Below are 15,530 nucleotides of genomic sequence, written 5' to 3' on the forward strand. Positions count from 1 at the left end.
GGATCAGCCCCACAAGGGACTCCCTGCTCAGCGGGGAGCCTGCTTGTCATTCTCCCTCTGCTGCTCCCCCTGCTTGTGCTCTCTTACTCTCAAATAAACAGATAAAATCTTAAAAAAACAAACAAAAAAGATCTTTCCATCCTGACTTAAATTTCAATACAATGACTTTAAATTTAACCTGAAAAATAAAGTTGATAATTGATAAAAACATATTGAAAAAAATGTGCAGAGAACCCAGAGAAAATATTTGAAAATAAATTGCATTTTAACATTTGAACATAATTGTAAATAAATTGTAATATGATTTGGAACTTGATGTAAAGATTTGAAAATATAGTATGTGATTAGGGGAACAGGGTGTAGTTACTCAACAAGTACACAGCAAACCGGAGATACTTCAAAATAAGAATAAAACAGAACATTACACAATAAAAGTTATTTTAGAGTTTGAGAGACAGATGTTCATTGTTTATTCTTACTGTTATTTTACTGTAGAACTATCTTAGGGGAAGGACAGATTCAGGAAACCTTATCTCTGTACTGGACATCTCTGTAAGTACAAAATACAGCTCTTTCATATAGAATGCATTATGTTTTCTGTAATACATATTTGATGTTGGTTTGCTGTGAAATGCCGTGAAATATTATTCATTTTTTAAAAGATTTTATTTATCTGAGAGAGAGAGAGAGAGAGAGCATGACTGGGGGGAAGGTCTGAGGGAGAGGGAGAAGCAGATTCCCAACTGAAGAGGAAACCTGACACAGGGCTCCATCCCAGGACCCCAGGATCTTGACCTAAGCCAAAGGCAGATGCCCAACCATCTGAACCACCCACGTGCCCTGAAGTATTATTCAATTTAAAAAATTTTACATAATCATTCTTAAGCAACCTAGGTCACTATGTAACTGCATTTCCTCTATTATGTAGACAATACTGCTTCAACTATAACACAGACTGTTTTTTAAAATTTTTGTATATTTCTACATTTCCATAATAATGCATTTTACAGAATTTTGCATTATAGACATGGTTTTTCATATTAAAAAAAGAATTTAGGGCGCCTGGGTGGCTCAGTGGGTTAAAGCCTCTGCCTTAGGCTCAGGACATGATCCCAGAGTCCTGGGATCAAGTCCCGTATTGGGCTCTCTGCTCACCAGAGAGCCTGCTTCCCTTCCTCTCTCTCTCTGCCTGCCTTTCTGCCTACTTTTGATCTCTGTCTGTCAAATAAATAAATAAAAATCTTAAAAAAAAAAAAGAATTTAACACATCTGCCTGTGTTTACTAGCTTTCTAAAATAAAATTATTTAATAAACTTGTCTAAGTTTTGAGAAATATGTATTTCTTACATATGTATCACATGAATGTACACAGGGGCATATCTACATACATTTCTCTATATAAATAATCATAAATACATCTATATACAAATACTGAGAGAGATATAGATGTAGGTTAAGATAGATAATTTCATACAAGTAAAATATAATAATATATATATATATATTTTTTAATTTATTTGACAGACAGAGATCACAAGCAGGCAGAGAGGCAGGCAGAGAGAGAGGGGGAAGCAGGCTCCCCGCTAAGCAGAGAGCTCGATATGGGGCTCGATCCCAGAATCCCGGGATCATGACCTGAGCCGAAGGCAGAGGCTTTAACCCACTGAGCCACCCAGGTGCCCCAATAACATACTTTTTAATAAGACTAGAAAGAAATAGACTTCTTTAATCAGGTTGATAAATTTACTTTCCATATGGAAACATACATTTTTTATATTGACTCAATAAATTTTTTCATACAAAGTGATTTCAACATCGCTTTAATATTACTGATATTGAGATACATTTTTAAAGCTCATTACAAATATTAGACTAGTATAGAGATGACTAATAACTAAAATAATATTTCTGATTTAAGACTTTCAGGAGAAATGTAATTTAATTAGCCAAGAATATGCTCAACAAAAGTACTTGAAAGATTTTATTTACTGTCTGTAACCCTTCGGATATTAAAATTATTTTTGTTGCTCTCAGAAAATTCTAGAATGCAAGATAAAGCTGTCAGAGACTTATACAAAGCAGTGTTAGTACAAAATTAAAATAAATTCAAAATTTATAAAAATTACTTCTATTAACTGAGAATACTTAAAACTACATGGCCCCATTATAATTTACTTCATTCTACAAAAGTGAATTTACTTAGCAAAGTGACAGGCTGAAATCATTCTGTAAAGGCAAATGAGAAAAAAAAAATACTCTACTAAAATTACATTCAAAAATAGTTTAAAGATGAAAATATAGAATAGCTTATCTGTGAAAAAGTGAAAGATATTAATATCGTTAATCTGCATCCCTATGAAATAGGTCAACTTTTGAATGCCACTGTAAATATCTGCACATTAAATTTTAATCCTGGTTTTACATAATCAACCCTAGTTCATCTTTTCCTGAGCCTTTTACCGTTTATATGTTTAGAGGTATATTTTGTGTATGCATGTGGTGGGGAGGGGTCAGAAATAGGAGACACACAGGAAAAAAGAGCCAAAGTATTCAAGTATTTCATTGACATTTAAGTAGTTTTATCATCTTAGGAAAGATGCTCTGTTCCCTTTTTTCATTAATAATGAATCAGTATTTTTCAGGACCTAAGTTTTCAACTCTACTGCTCTTTTTGAACTTACAGTGCCCCCCAGCCCTGCCCACCAAAGTGCCTTGAACATTTCTGCTCTCACATTGTCTTCCACTCTTCTTAATGTTCTGGGATCATCTATACTAATTCTTCTTCCTCTTCCCTAGTAGTTCTACACTTGACAAATATCTCATTCTATTTATTTATTTATTCTTATTTTATTTTTTCAGTGTTCCAAGAGTCCTTGTTTATGTACCACATCCAGTGCTCCATGCAGCATATGCCCTCCTTAACACCCACCACCAGGCTCATTCTTTTTAATTCTCCAAACACAGTTGTTACTCTGTGGTTATTCATCTACACAAATACATTAGAACTTCTTACTTTTTTTTTTTTTAGATTTTATTTATTTATTTGACAGACAAAGATCACAAGTAGGCAGAGAGGCAGGTGGAGAGAGAGGGGGAAGCAGGCTCCCTGCTGAGAAGAAAGCCCGATGCGGGGCTCGATCCGAGGACCCTGGGATCATGACCTGAGCCGAAGGTAGAGGCTTTAACCCACTGAGCCATCCAGGTGGCCCTGGAAGTTCTTTTTGACTATAACCTTTATATTAGTGATTATACTACTTTCTCCTCTTCATTCGGTCTATTTTTAGATATACTTTTATATTTTAAGTCCTCTTGAGGACACTTCCTAATATTTATCTGGTAAGCTCCTTTGCTCCTTAATATAAACTCCTAAGTTTCCAATCATCAACTCTCCATGACCATCCTTGACCTTGTCCTTCCTCCTTTCAGAGCTGAAATTTCTAAATCCTTTATCATAGTTTTTCTCTCCTCTCAATATATCTGTCAATAATTACTTAAAACTATTTTTTTCCCCTAATAGCTCTTTTCTCTGTCTTCCCAGCTGGAACTTCATCCACGTCTGGGTTGATGGTTGCCCAGCTGACTCCTCTCTTCCATGTGCATCGCACAGATGGCTCCTTCCTGACTTTGTTTCAGTACAAGACACAGAATAAATAGCGCTCTACATCTTCTGTGTGTGCCTTTATAGGGGATGGCCTGAGGATTCTAAGGTCAAGAACCATCTAGTCCTTTAGCCCTACCCTCAAGAGAAGTAACCACCTTCTAATGATAAGTTCAGTGATAAGAACCAAGAGGACTTCAACTACAGTGGCTGCGGCCAAGGATTGTCACTTCTGCATCTACAACATACTGACTTGGACCCGTTCGCCTATATGATACCCTCCCCACTTGCAGTGGGAGCAATTTATTGGTAAACTATAATCTTTGCTTTTTTTCTTTAAAGACTTTATTTATTTATTTGAGAGAACGAGAGAAAGAGAGCATGAGTTGGGGGAGGGATGGAAGGAGAGGGAGAAGCAGACTTTCTACTGAGCAGGGAGCCCGATGAGATGCTCAGTCCCAGGACCCTGGGGTCATGACCTGAGCCGAAGGCCAATGCTTAAGAGACTGAGCCACCTGGTCTCTCTTATAGTGTTTGCTAAAAAAAAAAAAAAAAAAAAAAAAAATTTAAGTAGCTTCATGCCCAGCATGGAGCCCAACATAGGGCTTGAACTCATGTCCCTGAGATTAAGACAAGAGCTCAAGAGTCGGATGCTCACCGACAGAGCCACCCATGCACCCCTATGGTCTTCGCTTTTAGAATGGAGAAACACTGAGTAACGTTCTGCATCCTTGTGTTCTATCACTTAAATTGTACGCAAACCTGAAACCCTCAGTGAGGTCTGCACTCCTGATGAGTTTGCTGACAGGCCAGCCCGCAGTGACACTCAGTTACCTTCTACAGTTCTTAAGACTCTCCGCATTTTCATCCTAGTAATCTCAGGGACTCTTAGGTTTTCCACACATTTTTAGATATTGTCTTTTTTTTTTTCATTTTTTAATTTCCCTTCACCCCCATCCTAATGCTAGGCACCTCTAATGGATTTATTTAGTACTCCATTATAAGATTTATACATTGTGATCATACTAACAAGAAATGATTTACAGATATGGCAGAGAAATCTCAATATTTTAAAGTGCATTTGATGTTTTTAAAGGAAAACAGAAGTAAATGAGAACTGTTCCCACAATACTACAGTTCTTTCACCTTTAAATATTTATCAATAATTTACAGGATAACATTTCTCCTTTCCTCCTGCACTAATGCATTACAGTGTACCCTAGCTCCCTGAAATGTCAATGTGCCTTTCCAGGATACAGAATTAGCAATAGGGACTGACTTAGACAACTTAAAACTTGAGAATCGTAAGGAGAAGTAAACAGAGATGTGAAAATTGAAGCCATCACGTCTAGAGAAAAGTTTACTTTGGCCTTCGAGGGTAGACATTAGTAGTACTTAATTTATCAAAGCCATATCCTTGGCTAAAAGAGCAAGAGAAACAGAGATTCCCAACTGAGTTTTCTCCCTTAATTGCTCGGTAGCCCACTCTACAAACTGATTCCATCATAAGAATGCAATTTAACTTTTTGGGAGGATTTTAATTGATTTTAATATTGTAAGCATCTTATCTGGTTCATGGCTCCCAATGGCATTAGGAAGGTATATCTCAATAAGGGTTGCTACTATATTAAATCAGTATATCAATGCACCCTGCATTAAGAAGCAAGGGCCTTAGAGAATCTATGAATCAAAGGGGAAAGAAGAATGGTTGCTGAATTCCAGTCTTCCGAAAACTAACACATTAATGGAAAAGCATCATAAAAGTTCCCCTTCGTGCTGAAGGATACATAAAGCAAAAATGCATAGCATGGTAAATAGTTCCCTTCCAAATATTGATATAAAGCATTAAAATGTTTTCTCTGGGGCAGAAAATTCAAATAGTTACATCAAAATAATGCATAAGCTCTATGGTTAAAAAAAGGGGAAAAAAAGCACTGACCTTGTTTATGACAATCATTTCTTCTAAAATGAAGAAAGTAACTGTGCTGCCTTCCTCACAAGAATGCAGGCAGCTCCAACTTATGACCCGCTTTGGCCCCACACTGAACAGGAGAAAATCTACAGACCTTTGACCACCCTTTCACACCCAAGTTCAAAATACTGGTGAACAGAATCCCTGAAAATAACCAAATAATTCCTGATAAAGTATAATAATTATATTACACTATATTTAATATCAGTGTTTCACTGGAGGAAAAAAAAATGCTTACCCCCCCCCAACAAAAAAAAGAAATGACAGAACAACCTTTCCACACGGAACAGCATGAGTGATTCCTCTTCGATCTGCTGTGTCTATAGCAATGGTCGCGATAATGATGAAAGTTAACATCTTTGTTTAGACACCGAACTTCCTGTGCATTTTTCCTCACAATGCCCATTTGTATTGTTATCATCTCTACTTACGGTTGAGAAAATTACAGCAAACATTAATTTATTATTAACATGGCAATGTACGAAGAGCCATATTCCTGTTTCTAGAGTCACACGTTATTGACTGGTTCTCCTGTCGTGACTGGAGGACTGGCCTCTCTGTAGAGTTAATGTTGACAGAAAATAAGGTCACAGGGAATTGAGAAAGTCTTTCCCTGGAGAAGATGCATTCCTCGGGTTGTTTTCCATTGATCATGGCTTACATAATCACCTCAGGGAGAAAAGATTAGTAGTATAAGCGTCTTCTTGCCAAACCCATCAATGTCAGGTCAGAAATTGTGAGCCTGTGAGTGTGATAAGAAGCTGGATTTCTTCTACTGGAGGTGAGCAAAACCCCAGGGCAGTTACTGAAAGACAATGTATTGGTGAATAGTTCTGTGTGGGACACGGAAGAACAGTGACAGACACTGGACACCGCAGGTGATAGCACTTCCCGAAGTTGGAAGGGATAGTGAGCACCTGGTTAGAAGTCAAGGAATCCTGCCAGAGCGTTGGCGGTATGGTGGTTAGCGAAGCTGCCTTCCACGGAATCATGGACAGCTGTGACTAAAACGTGAGAGAAGGGAGTTCTTCCAAATTCAAGATGCACTCAATACAATGGCTTCCTAAGCATTACATTATTTTTGTGATGGAATTTTTATTAAAATAGATAGGGATAGTTTTACCATGAGAACAAGAGGGACCAGAAAGAGGGACCAGAAAAGCCAGAAAAGCCAGAAAAAGGGGTGTGGTGGAGCATGGGGATTACTAATGCAAACAGCAACATTGTGTTTGGATTGTTTGTACATTTATGGTGTAAACTTCTGGAAACTATGCCGTATTCTGTTATTATCACAAAACCTTAATAGATTGCCTTTATTATCACTGTATAAGTGAAGAAATTTCTAGCTTGTTAATGGCAGAACCATAATTCAGATCTGGTTCTTAGAGATTCTGTAACTCATAATCTCACGCACCCACCGTACTGTGTAGCCACAGAAAACCCTTCTTCATTAATAGCTGAGACATCATTATCATAATCATTGCCATATAGCCAATATTTCAAAAATACCAATATAAACCAGGAATTAGTCACAAGACAATGCCCAAGAAAGAGAGTCAACCATCATAGCTAAAGGTAAGGGAAATTTTGATTGTCAGGAGGAAAGATCACAGAACTCAAGATAGGTAATGCCCAGTCAAAAGAAAAAAGTGTGGATAAGATTTAAGGTCATTGTTGACAAGAGCAAATAAGGAAAAAGGAAAAAATGGCATGCGGAAATTCAGAAAACCTACTCATTTTTAGTTGAAGGTAACTTGGTGATGTTGGATTCTATTCAATTACTGTTTATTATAATTTATTATTAATGGGTGTAGACTTTTTAAAGTGTGTACACTTTAAAAGTGTGTACATTTTCATGTGCATGAAAGATTCTACTCTATGCTTAAAAATAATATATTTGTATTTCTGAAAAGTCATGAAGGCAACCCTGCTCTGTTCTCATATCTCTAGAGTCTGGTTTTGGGTGGGGAAAAAAACATAATTATAAAATATGCAATTTAAACCTCTTGGCTTTCTCTTATTAGTCTCCATTCTTTGTCTTCCTTCTCGTATCCTATATAATGATTACAACACAATACATGTCATTTGAAATTGACTGTTCACAGTTCTGAAAACATGCTTCATATTTTAGTCTCTAAGACTTTGTTCAAACTATTCTATTAAACTGGGGCAGCTTTGTTCCAGTTTACCTCTTTTTCTTTTTTTTTTTAAGAATTTATTTTTTTATTTGACAGTCAGAGATCACAAGTAGGCAGAAAGGCAGGGAAAGAGAGAGAGAAAAGGAAGCAGGGTCCCTGCCAAGCAGAGAATGCAATGCAGGACTTGATCCCAGGACCCTGAGATCATGATCTGAGCTGATGGTAGAGGCTTAACCCACTGAGCCCTCTGATTTACCTCTTACCTAGACTCTATGAATTCCTATCCCTCAGATAAATGGCGCCCTCTTATGCGAAGTTAACTTCCAGTTAAATTTATTTCTTGTTCCCTTTTCATAACATACTTTGCTAGATATGAAGGTATCTGCACATTTGTTTATATCCACTTAGGCTATAAGCTCTGAAAAGGTAGGTTCCATGAGTCATTTGACTCTGTAGACCAAAGGTACTCATAACTAAATTATATTTGCAACATTTTTATAGAATTGGGATCATACAGAAAGTTCAAAAATGAAGAAAACCTGATTTTGCAAATAATTGTGATGGAGTATCTATTGGAATGGGTCATATATAAATTTATATTTCCAATGCAGAAATCAAAGTTCAGCTCAGGGAACTCAACGTTTAATAGAAATATTTGTAAACAAAGCATTTTCTCTCATTTGACAGGTTCTATTAATTGTTCTTATCAAACAGTGTTGGCTTTTCTGTGCAACACTAGTAAGCTAACAGAGTAATGTGAGCCTGTTAATTTCAGGCAGCAGCAAATAAGACTGCAATATTTAATTGATACCTGTAAATGGTATAATGAGATCACTGGGTCTGACAAAACCAGGTATCACTTAAAAATCTTATTGCCACATACACTACAATTTTAGCCTCCATATTTCCATGACCTCTCAGCTGAGCCTCTCGGCTTCAACTAGTTGGACAGCTTTTGTAGAGGAACAGGCAAGGAAATCTCTCTCTTTCTTTCCTTTCCATGTTCATTCCTCAAGAACAAATTAGATGCCAGGTATTTTGTACACGAAGGAGATAATGCCCATTCCCTTAGAAGTAAGTTTGTTATTTTTAGTCAGATATTAAACTACGCATTACTTCTGGTTTCCAGGAATCATACATTTGATTTAAAAAAAATTATATAGCCTCACATCATCTCTTTCAACTTTATATTCAATTTGCAAGAAGTAATTACAATCCCATTGAAGATTTAATGGAATTATTCATCTTAAAATAGCATAGAACTATTGTACTTAAGCATTTCAAACACAAAACCTGATGAACGAACAGACCTATGTCTGCCACAGGTTGTTTTTAATTTGGATCATTAAATTAAAGAGTTAATTCTTGTCATTTTCTTTTAAGTGGACAAAAACATTAATAAAATATATTCTACAGTACATTTGAGCATGTGTAATACATTCAAAACTAGACATCAAATCTCACATGATGGAAGTTGTGTTTATTAGCACAAATATATTTTCAGGGTAATTTTGCCAGTGCTTTCCACATGGTGTGAAAGGTAGAGAGAACTTTGTTCATTTCATATACTCTAAGGCAGAACAATGAGGTCATTTGGAAGGGATACCTTTCTATGCATCCTGAGGTGTGGAAGGAGGGCCCACACTCAAATTGGGCCAATCCACAGCCGCACTGACTTCTGGAGATAATGAGAAGTCTGTGTTTCTTCTCTGCATCCCAAGCCGATGGTAGTCAGGCCAGGGGGAAGCAAACTGTGTTTGTTATTTGACGTTCCTGTCCTCAAGTCTTCTATAAAGTCTACTGTTTTTTAAGTGACAAACTGTATGAGACAGACTTGAAGCTCTGAGCATGGAACAGCAAACATAAATATGTTTAATTCTTTCTTCCAGATTGAGGAAGACACATCTATGACTAAAGGCAAAAGGAATAATATTCTCCATTGCATATTCTCCGAGCCCTCCTGGAAATTTTTCACAGTTTAAAAAAAAAAAAAAAAAAGAAAGAAAATACAAAACACAAAGTACTCTTTTTCTCTTTCCTGCCTACATGGTCTTGGAATTGCCAAGGAGCTATATTGTACATCACTGTTCAGTTTCAGCAGCAACTTTTTGAAAGGGCACACTTGGTGCTCCAGAGTCACAGTTGAAAGGAGGAAAACATATTTTTCCTTTCTGTGTATCTTTCCAGGGACACCAGGTTGTCCCTCTGTGGGTCTGTGAAACTCTTCCTTCCTTCTCTTCACAAGTGTAAATAGGCTTACTTTGTGTGCACTCAATTAAATCAATCAACAAAACAAAACTGTCACTCACGGAAAATAGAATGGCACATTGGTGTTGGGTCAGGCTGTATTTATTTTTAGGTGGCGTAAGGCAGTACTGCTGGAAAAATTGAAAATAGGAGATCGATAATGCCTTCTTGTGGAGTTACTGGCTGCCACCAAAAAGAAATTCTCATTAAATGCTTCCTTTAAACATTAAAATGGAGGACAAGGGTTGAAGAGTACGGATCACTAGAAAATTAAAAGTCTGGCAAGTTTGAAACCGATGATTAATATCATCTTTCACTGCAAAAACTCAGTTAACCAGGAGCTTTGGAAGAAGTTTTCTATCACATATCAAGGTATTGATATATTGCAAATTGAAATCTGCATCGCCTCAGATTATCTTTAGAGTTAAGGTCAAGAATTTGTTATTGATCGATTATTCAGCATCTCAGGTATTGAGTCAAGAACAGTGTTTCTACAAAAGGAGAAATTTTATACACTTACAGTAATAAGCCTAGGATATTTTTTACCATCTTTGGTGTGGAGGAGGTCTCTGTTTTTTCCAAATCTGTCCTATAAAACTGTAATATATTTTAGCGGGCAATTCTCTGTATGGAATGATTATGAATTGAAGTAAAAATATAGGATAAAATATAAGATAAAAAACATAGGGTTCAAAGTTCACGCCTAAAGCTCTACTGCCTACGTGCTCTAATGCAGAGCATTTATTCTTTTTAAGTCTCTGTTGTGTGACCTGTAACGTGGGGATAATAGTGATAGAAACGTCACAGCACAGTTGTGAAATCAACAAGGGTAAAGGGTGTGCACAACTTTTTATCAATAAAGCTCAACATAAGCTTTTCTAATTGCCTCAATTTGTTGCCCTGACGAGATATTAGTAGCATTAATGGGGCTTAATTGCAGAATTGTACGTTCTTATAGATGTCAGACTCTAAGATCTTATTGGTAGAGAGGTTGTGGCTCTATGATTCCAAAGCTTTCAACTTGTCACGTTTCCTCGTGACACCGAAATACATCCTAACCAAAATGTTGCTACTATGACTGAATCAGCAAAAGGATGTTTGGGGGAAGTGCCTCTTCCTTCTAATGCTGACCTTCGAGGGATGTATAACACTTCAGTTTCCCGGAGAAGAAGAGCTTCTTGCCATTGATTTTGTTAAGACGAGGAACGTCACCCACGGAGAAATCCTGGGGCTAGACTGCTCATTTCTGGTTCCACCGGTCAGGAGCATGGAAGCTACAGGTCCCTCCCAACAGCAAGTGAAATGCTGAAGAGACAGAAGATGAGCAGCTCTTCTTGAATCTATAGGATTCATGGCTAACTTGCTGGAGACTCCGTGCGGACAAGTCGGACAGTCAAACACTCCAGGAAAACCCAATAATAGGATGTCCCTCAATATTGTGAGATTTACCTCCAGGAGCTCAATCGTTTTGCTTCATTAAACATCTGAGAAAAGTCCCGTTGGGCTCCCCATGGGGCCGACCCAGAGCACTCTGTCCTTAGCAAGACCTGCCACAGGAGCATGCAGCTAACTAGAACCTAACCTACTGGGGCATTATCCGAGTCTACCTGACCCGGCAGAAGGGAAATACCTGCCCCAGCCAGCTCTAGCTGACTAGAGAGAAAAAGAAATCTGAGAACCACCCCCCCCACCCCGTGAAGCGTCCAGTCCCGAATCCCAGGGCCGTAGACACCTTCCCCTGGCCCATAGCTCCCACCACGTCCCAGAAGGTCTGTTTCCAGCCGTTCCTTTTCCAGAATATCGTATCTGGCTATTGTGAACAAATGACAGGGCACACCAAGAAGCAAAAAACACAGTTGAAGGAGACGGAGCAAGGATCAGAACCAGACAGGGCAGGAATGATCAGGCTGGGAATTTAAAACAACTCTGATTAATGTGCAAATAACCAGCAATCTGGAGGATCAAGCAGACTGCGAGAAAGAACAGGGGAACCGCGCGAGCAGGGAGATGGCGTGGGCTCGTCTGTCTCACCATTCATTCTACCTCGGCCGCCTGGTCTTCAGCGCCGGGGCTTCCCCGTGCACTGCCCATCAAAGAGGACACCCCTTCCCATCCGGGCAGTTCTCTTACAGCAGACTGCTGCTAAGCCTTGCTGGAAGCTTTGTAGCCTGAGGTGGGTCATGTTGGATCTCTGTTCTCCGTCATTCTGAGTAAGACCCTGTCTCAGCCTGACACTTTGTTCTAGGATCTTAGAGGTTTGGCTTTTGAAATGCTGCGTCCCCATTCTCAGCCACGGAACAGCTCAGAGTGCTTGCCTGTCCCTGGCCCACAGATGAGGTTTCTTTCCTCCTTGTTCCTTTTTTCCCTTCTTCTTTCTGTCTTCCTTTCCTCCACCCCTCCTGGCCTCTCCTCTCTCTTCCTTTCTTTCTTTCTTTCCTCTTTCCTCCTTTCTTTTAACAATTATTTCCTTTTTTTTTTTTTTTTTTTGTTCTCCTCCTCCAGTTTCATGGGGTTTCAACAGGGCCTTAACCCGTTATAAACACGTCCATGGCTCTTCTCCAGAAATTTAAGACCTTTGTTATTAGAAGGGACAGGAGAGAAGGGTGCGGGTGGAGTCTTGGGCAGGGGCGCTTTTCCTCTTCCCAAGGCCCTTACTTACCACAAGGCCACTCTCTCAACGCTTTGCCACGCATGGTGGCACTCTGTGCGGGGCAGGAAAATAACCAGGAGTTAGAACATAATATCCCCTTGGGTCCAGGCCCCAAGACTTTCTGGGTTCTCTCCCTCGCCCATAGTCAACTATGGGCAATTTGTTAGAGAAAATGATCTGAACTGTCTCCTCGTGTCTCCCAGCGTCTGCTCACATGGACTGGGCGCCCCTGCCTGATGGGCCCTGCAAGAGCCCTCTTCCCTAGGAGTTCCCCCGACATCAGTTCTCAGATGGGTATAAGGAACTGGCTAACTTGGCAGTTTTCAGTTTTTCAGGTTTTTGTTTTTGCTTTGTGTGGAAATGATGCTTGCTATTCCAGCTGTCTCCAGTCTAAAGGAAGGTGGGAGTCCTATTAATCAGTGATGAGGGGAGCACCTGGGTGGCTCAGTGGGTTAAGGCTCTACCTTCAGCTTGGGTCATGATCTCAGGGTCCTGGGATCGAGCCCCACATCCATCTCTCTGCTCAGCAGGGATCCTGCTTCCCCCTCTCTCTCTGCCTCCCTCTCTGCCTACTTGTGATCTCGCTCTCTGTCAAATAAATTAATAAAATCTTTTTAAAAAATCAGTGATGAGGGATATTTATATATTGGGATTGTAATTATACGTCCTTTCTTAGACATGAGTTTTGAAAATATCTTCTCGGCATTGATGGTTTATTTTTTCATTCTCTTACAAGTATCTTTGACACTGCAAAACCTTTTAATTTCCATTTAAGACGCACATCAGTTTTTAAGAAATGTGACTTTGGATCTGTAGCTAAGCAATGTTAACTTGCACTAGGTCACACATCGCTTTCTGTTCGATTTTCTTCTTGAATTTTTAAAAAAATTATGTTTCAAAATAAAGCTTACTATCAATTTGGAGTTAATTATTAAGGATTGTGCAGATATTGTCCAGGTTTTATTTTTACATACATGCCCAACAGTTCAGCACCTCCTATGAAAACACTGAACATTAATGCCGACTGAGTTGCCTTCACAGCTTCGTTGAAATCCACCTTACATGCATGGGTCTATTTATAGACTTTATTCTGTTCTGTTATCTTCTTCTGTTCCATTGACAATACCTGCCTGATTATTTAGGATTATAGATGTTTTGATAATAAGTAGTATTTTTCCTATAACTTTTTCTTTTTCAAAATTGTCTTACTCTAGCGTCTTCACATTTTGTTATAAATTTTAGAATCAGCTAGTTTATTTACACAAAATCCTAATGGAACTTTGACAAAGATTGTATTCAGTGTAGAAGACGATTTGGAAAGGATTGATTTCTTAGCCATCCTGATGTCACTATGCCATGAACACTCTTCACTTTCCCATACATGAGGTCTTCCTTCCTTAACACTTTCCATCGGTGTGTTATGGTTCCCAGCATAAGATATCACACTATATATTCTGTACATTTATTCCTAAATATTTCCTGTTTACTGGTGTTATTTTAAGTGGCACTGTATTTAAATTTATTTTTATCTCTGTATTTAATTTAAATTAATTTTAGTTTATATTTTATTTAAATTAAAACTGCTCATTACTAGAATATATAGTAAGATATGATTTTCATTGAACTTGAACATTGCGACATTTCCTAAGTCACTGATTTCTAGGAGCTAGTTTGAAAATTATTTGTATTTTCTAGGTCAATATTCACATTGTCTGCAAATAAAGAAAATTGTACTTCTTTTTCTCAGTCTTTTTGCATTTCATTTTTTCCTTGCATTGTTGTGTTGCGTAAGCTTCCAGTGTAATATTTAACATGAGTAGTAGAGGAATACATCCCTTTTTCCAATATGACCTTAGAAGAGAAATTGACTTTCACCTTTAACTATGGCTCAGGATGTTGTCAGTAGTTTTTTATATGGAAAGGTTTTTTGGGGAGAAGGGATGTTGAAAAAGCAACATTTAATTCCTAAAGTCCTGAGAGTTTATGTCACAAAAGGATTTTGGATTTTGTCAATGCTTCTGTTTCCATTTATTTTGAAGATTATGACTTATTTCATCTTTATTTTGTGATGTGGTGAATTACATTGACTTTTAATTTCCTTTTAGTGAGTTAAAACATTTGAAACATTGAAACTTTTTTTGAAGATTTATTTATTTGAGAGAGAGAGAGCTCGAGTGTAGGTTGCACAGGTAGAGCGGGGAATCGGTAGAGGCAGAGGAAGAGTAGACTTTTCTATTTAATTATTTTAACTACTCACATCAGGAGACTATTCACTTTGTACACATTTGTAGTCAAAGACTGAAAACAGAAGAGAAATTACAAGTGGGAGCTGTATTAGTTCACCCCTTCAATCCCGTTCCCAGTAAAGAACTATTCCCTTAAAGTTACTCCTAAGTGTTCAACGCACTGGGTTGTTCCATGATGCACAATACAAAATCTACATAAATTCCCTCAGGAGCTCAGTCTACTGCCTAATAAATTTCATAGTTATAAAAATTATATAAAAGTTTATATAAAAGTTATAAAAATTTGGGTTTTAATCTATTTTTGTAATTGAGTTAATTGGGTCTTTAGTTTTCTCTTCATGTTCCTTTGTATCAACATTGGCTTTTTTTTTTAATATTTTATTTATTTATTTGACAGAGAGAGATCACAAGTAAGCAGAGAGGCAGGCAGAGAGAGAGGGAAGAAGCAGGCTCCCTGCCGAACAGAGACCCTGATGCAGGACTCGATCCCAGGACCCTGAGATCATGACCTGAGCCGAAGGCAGAGGCTTTAACCCACTGAGCCACCCAGGCACCCCAGCATTTTTTTTTTTTAACCTTCAGTGGGTTAGCTACATTTTGGCTTCCCATTTTAATTATCAAGTAATTTTCTTTCACTCTTTAATCACTTGTGTTACTTTTAGGAAGTTGCCCCAATTTA

Source organism: Mustela nivalis (genome assembly GCF_964662115.1).
Source record: "Mustela nivalis genome assembly, chromosome: 14".
In the NCBI taxonomy this organism is placed as follows: domain Eukaryota; kingdom Metazoa; phylum Chordata; class Mammalia; order Carnivora; family Mustelidae; genus Mustela; species Mustela nivalis.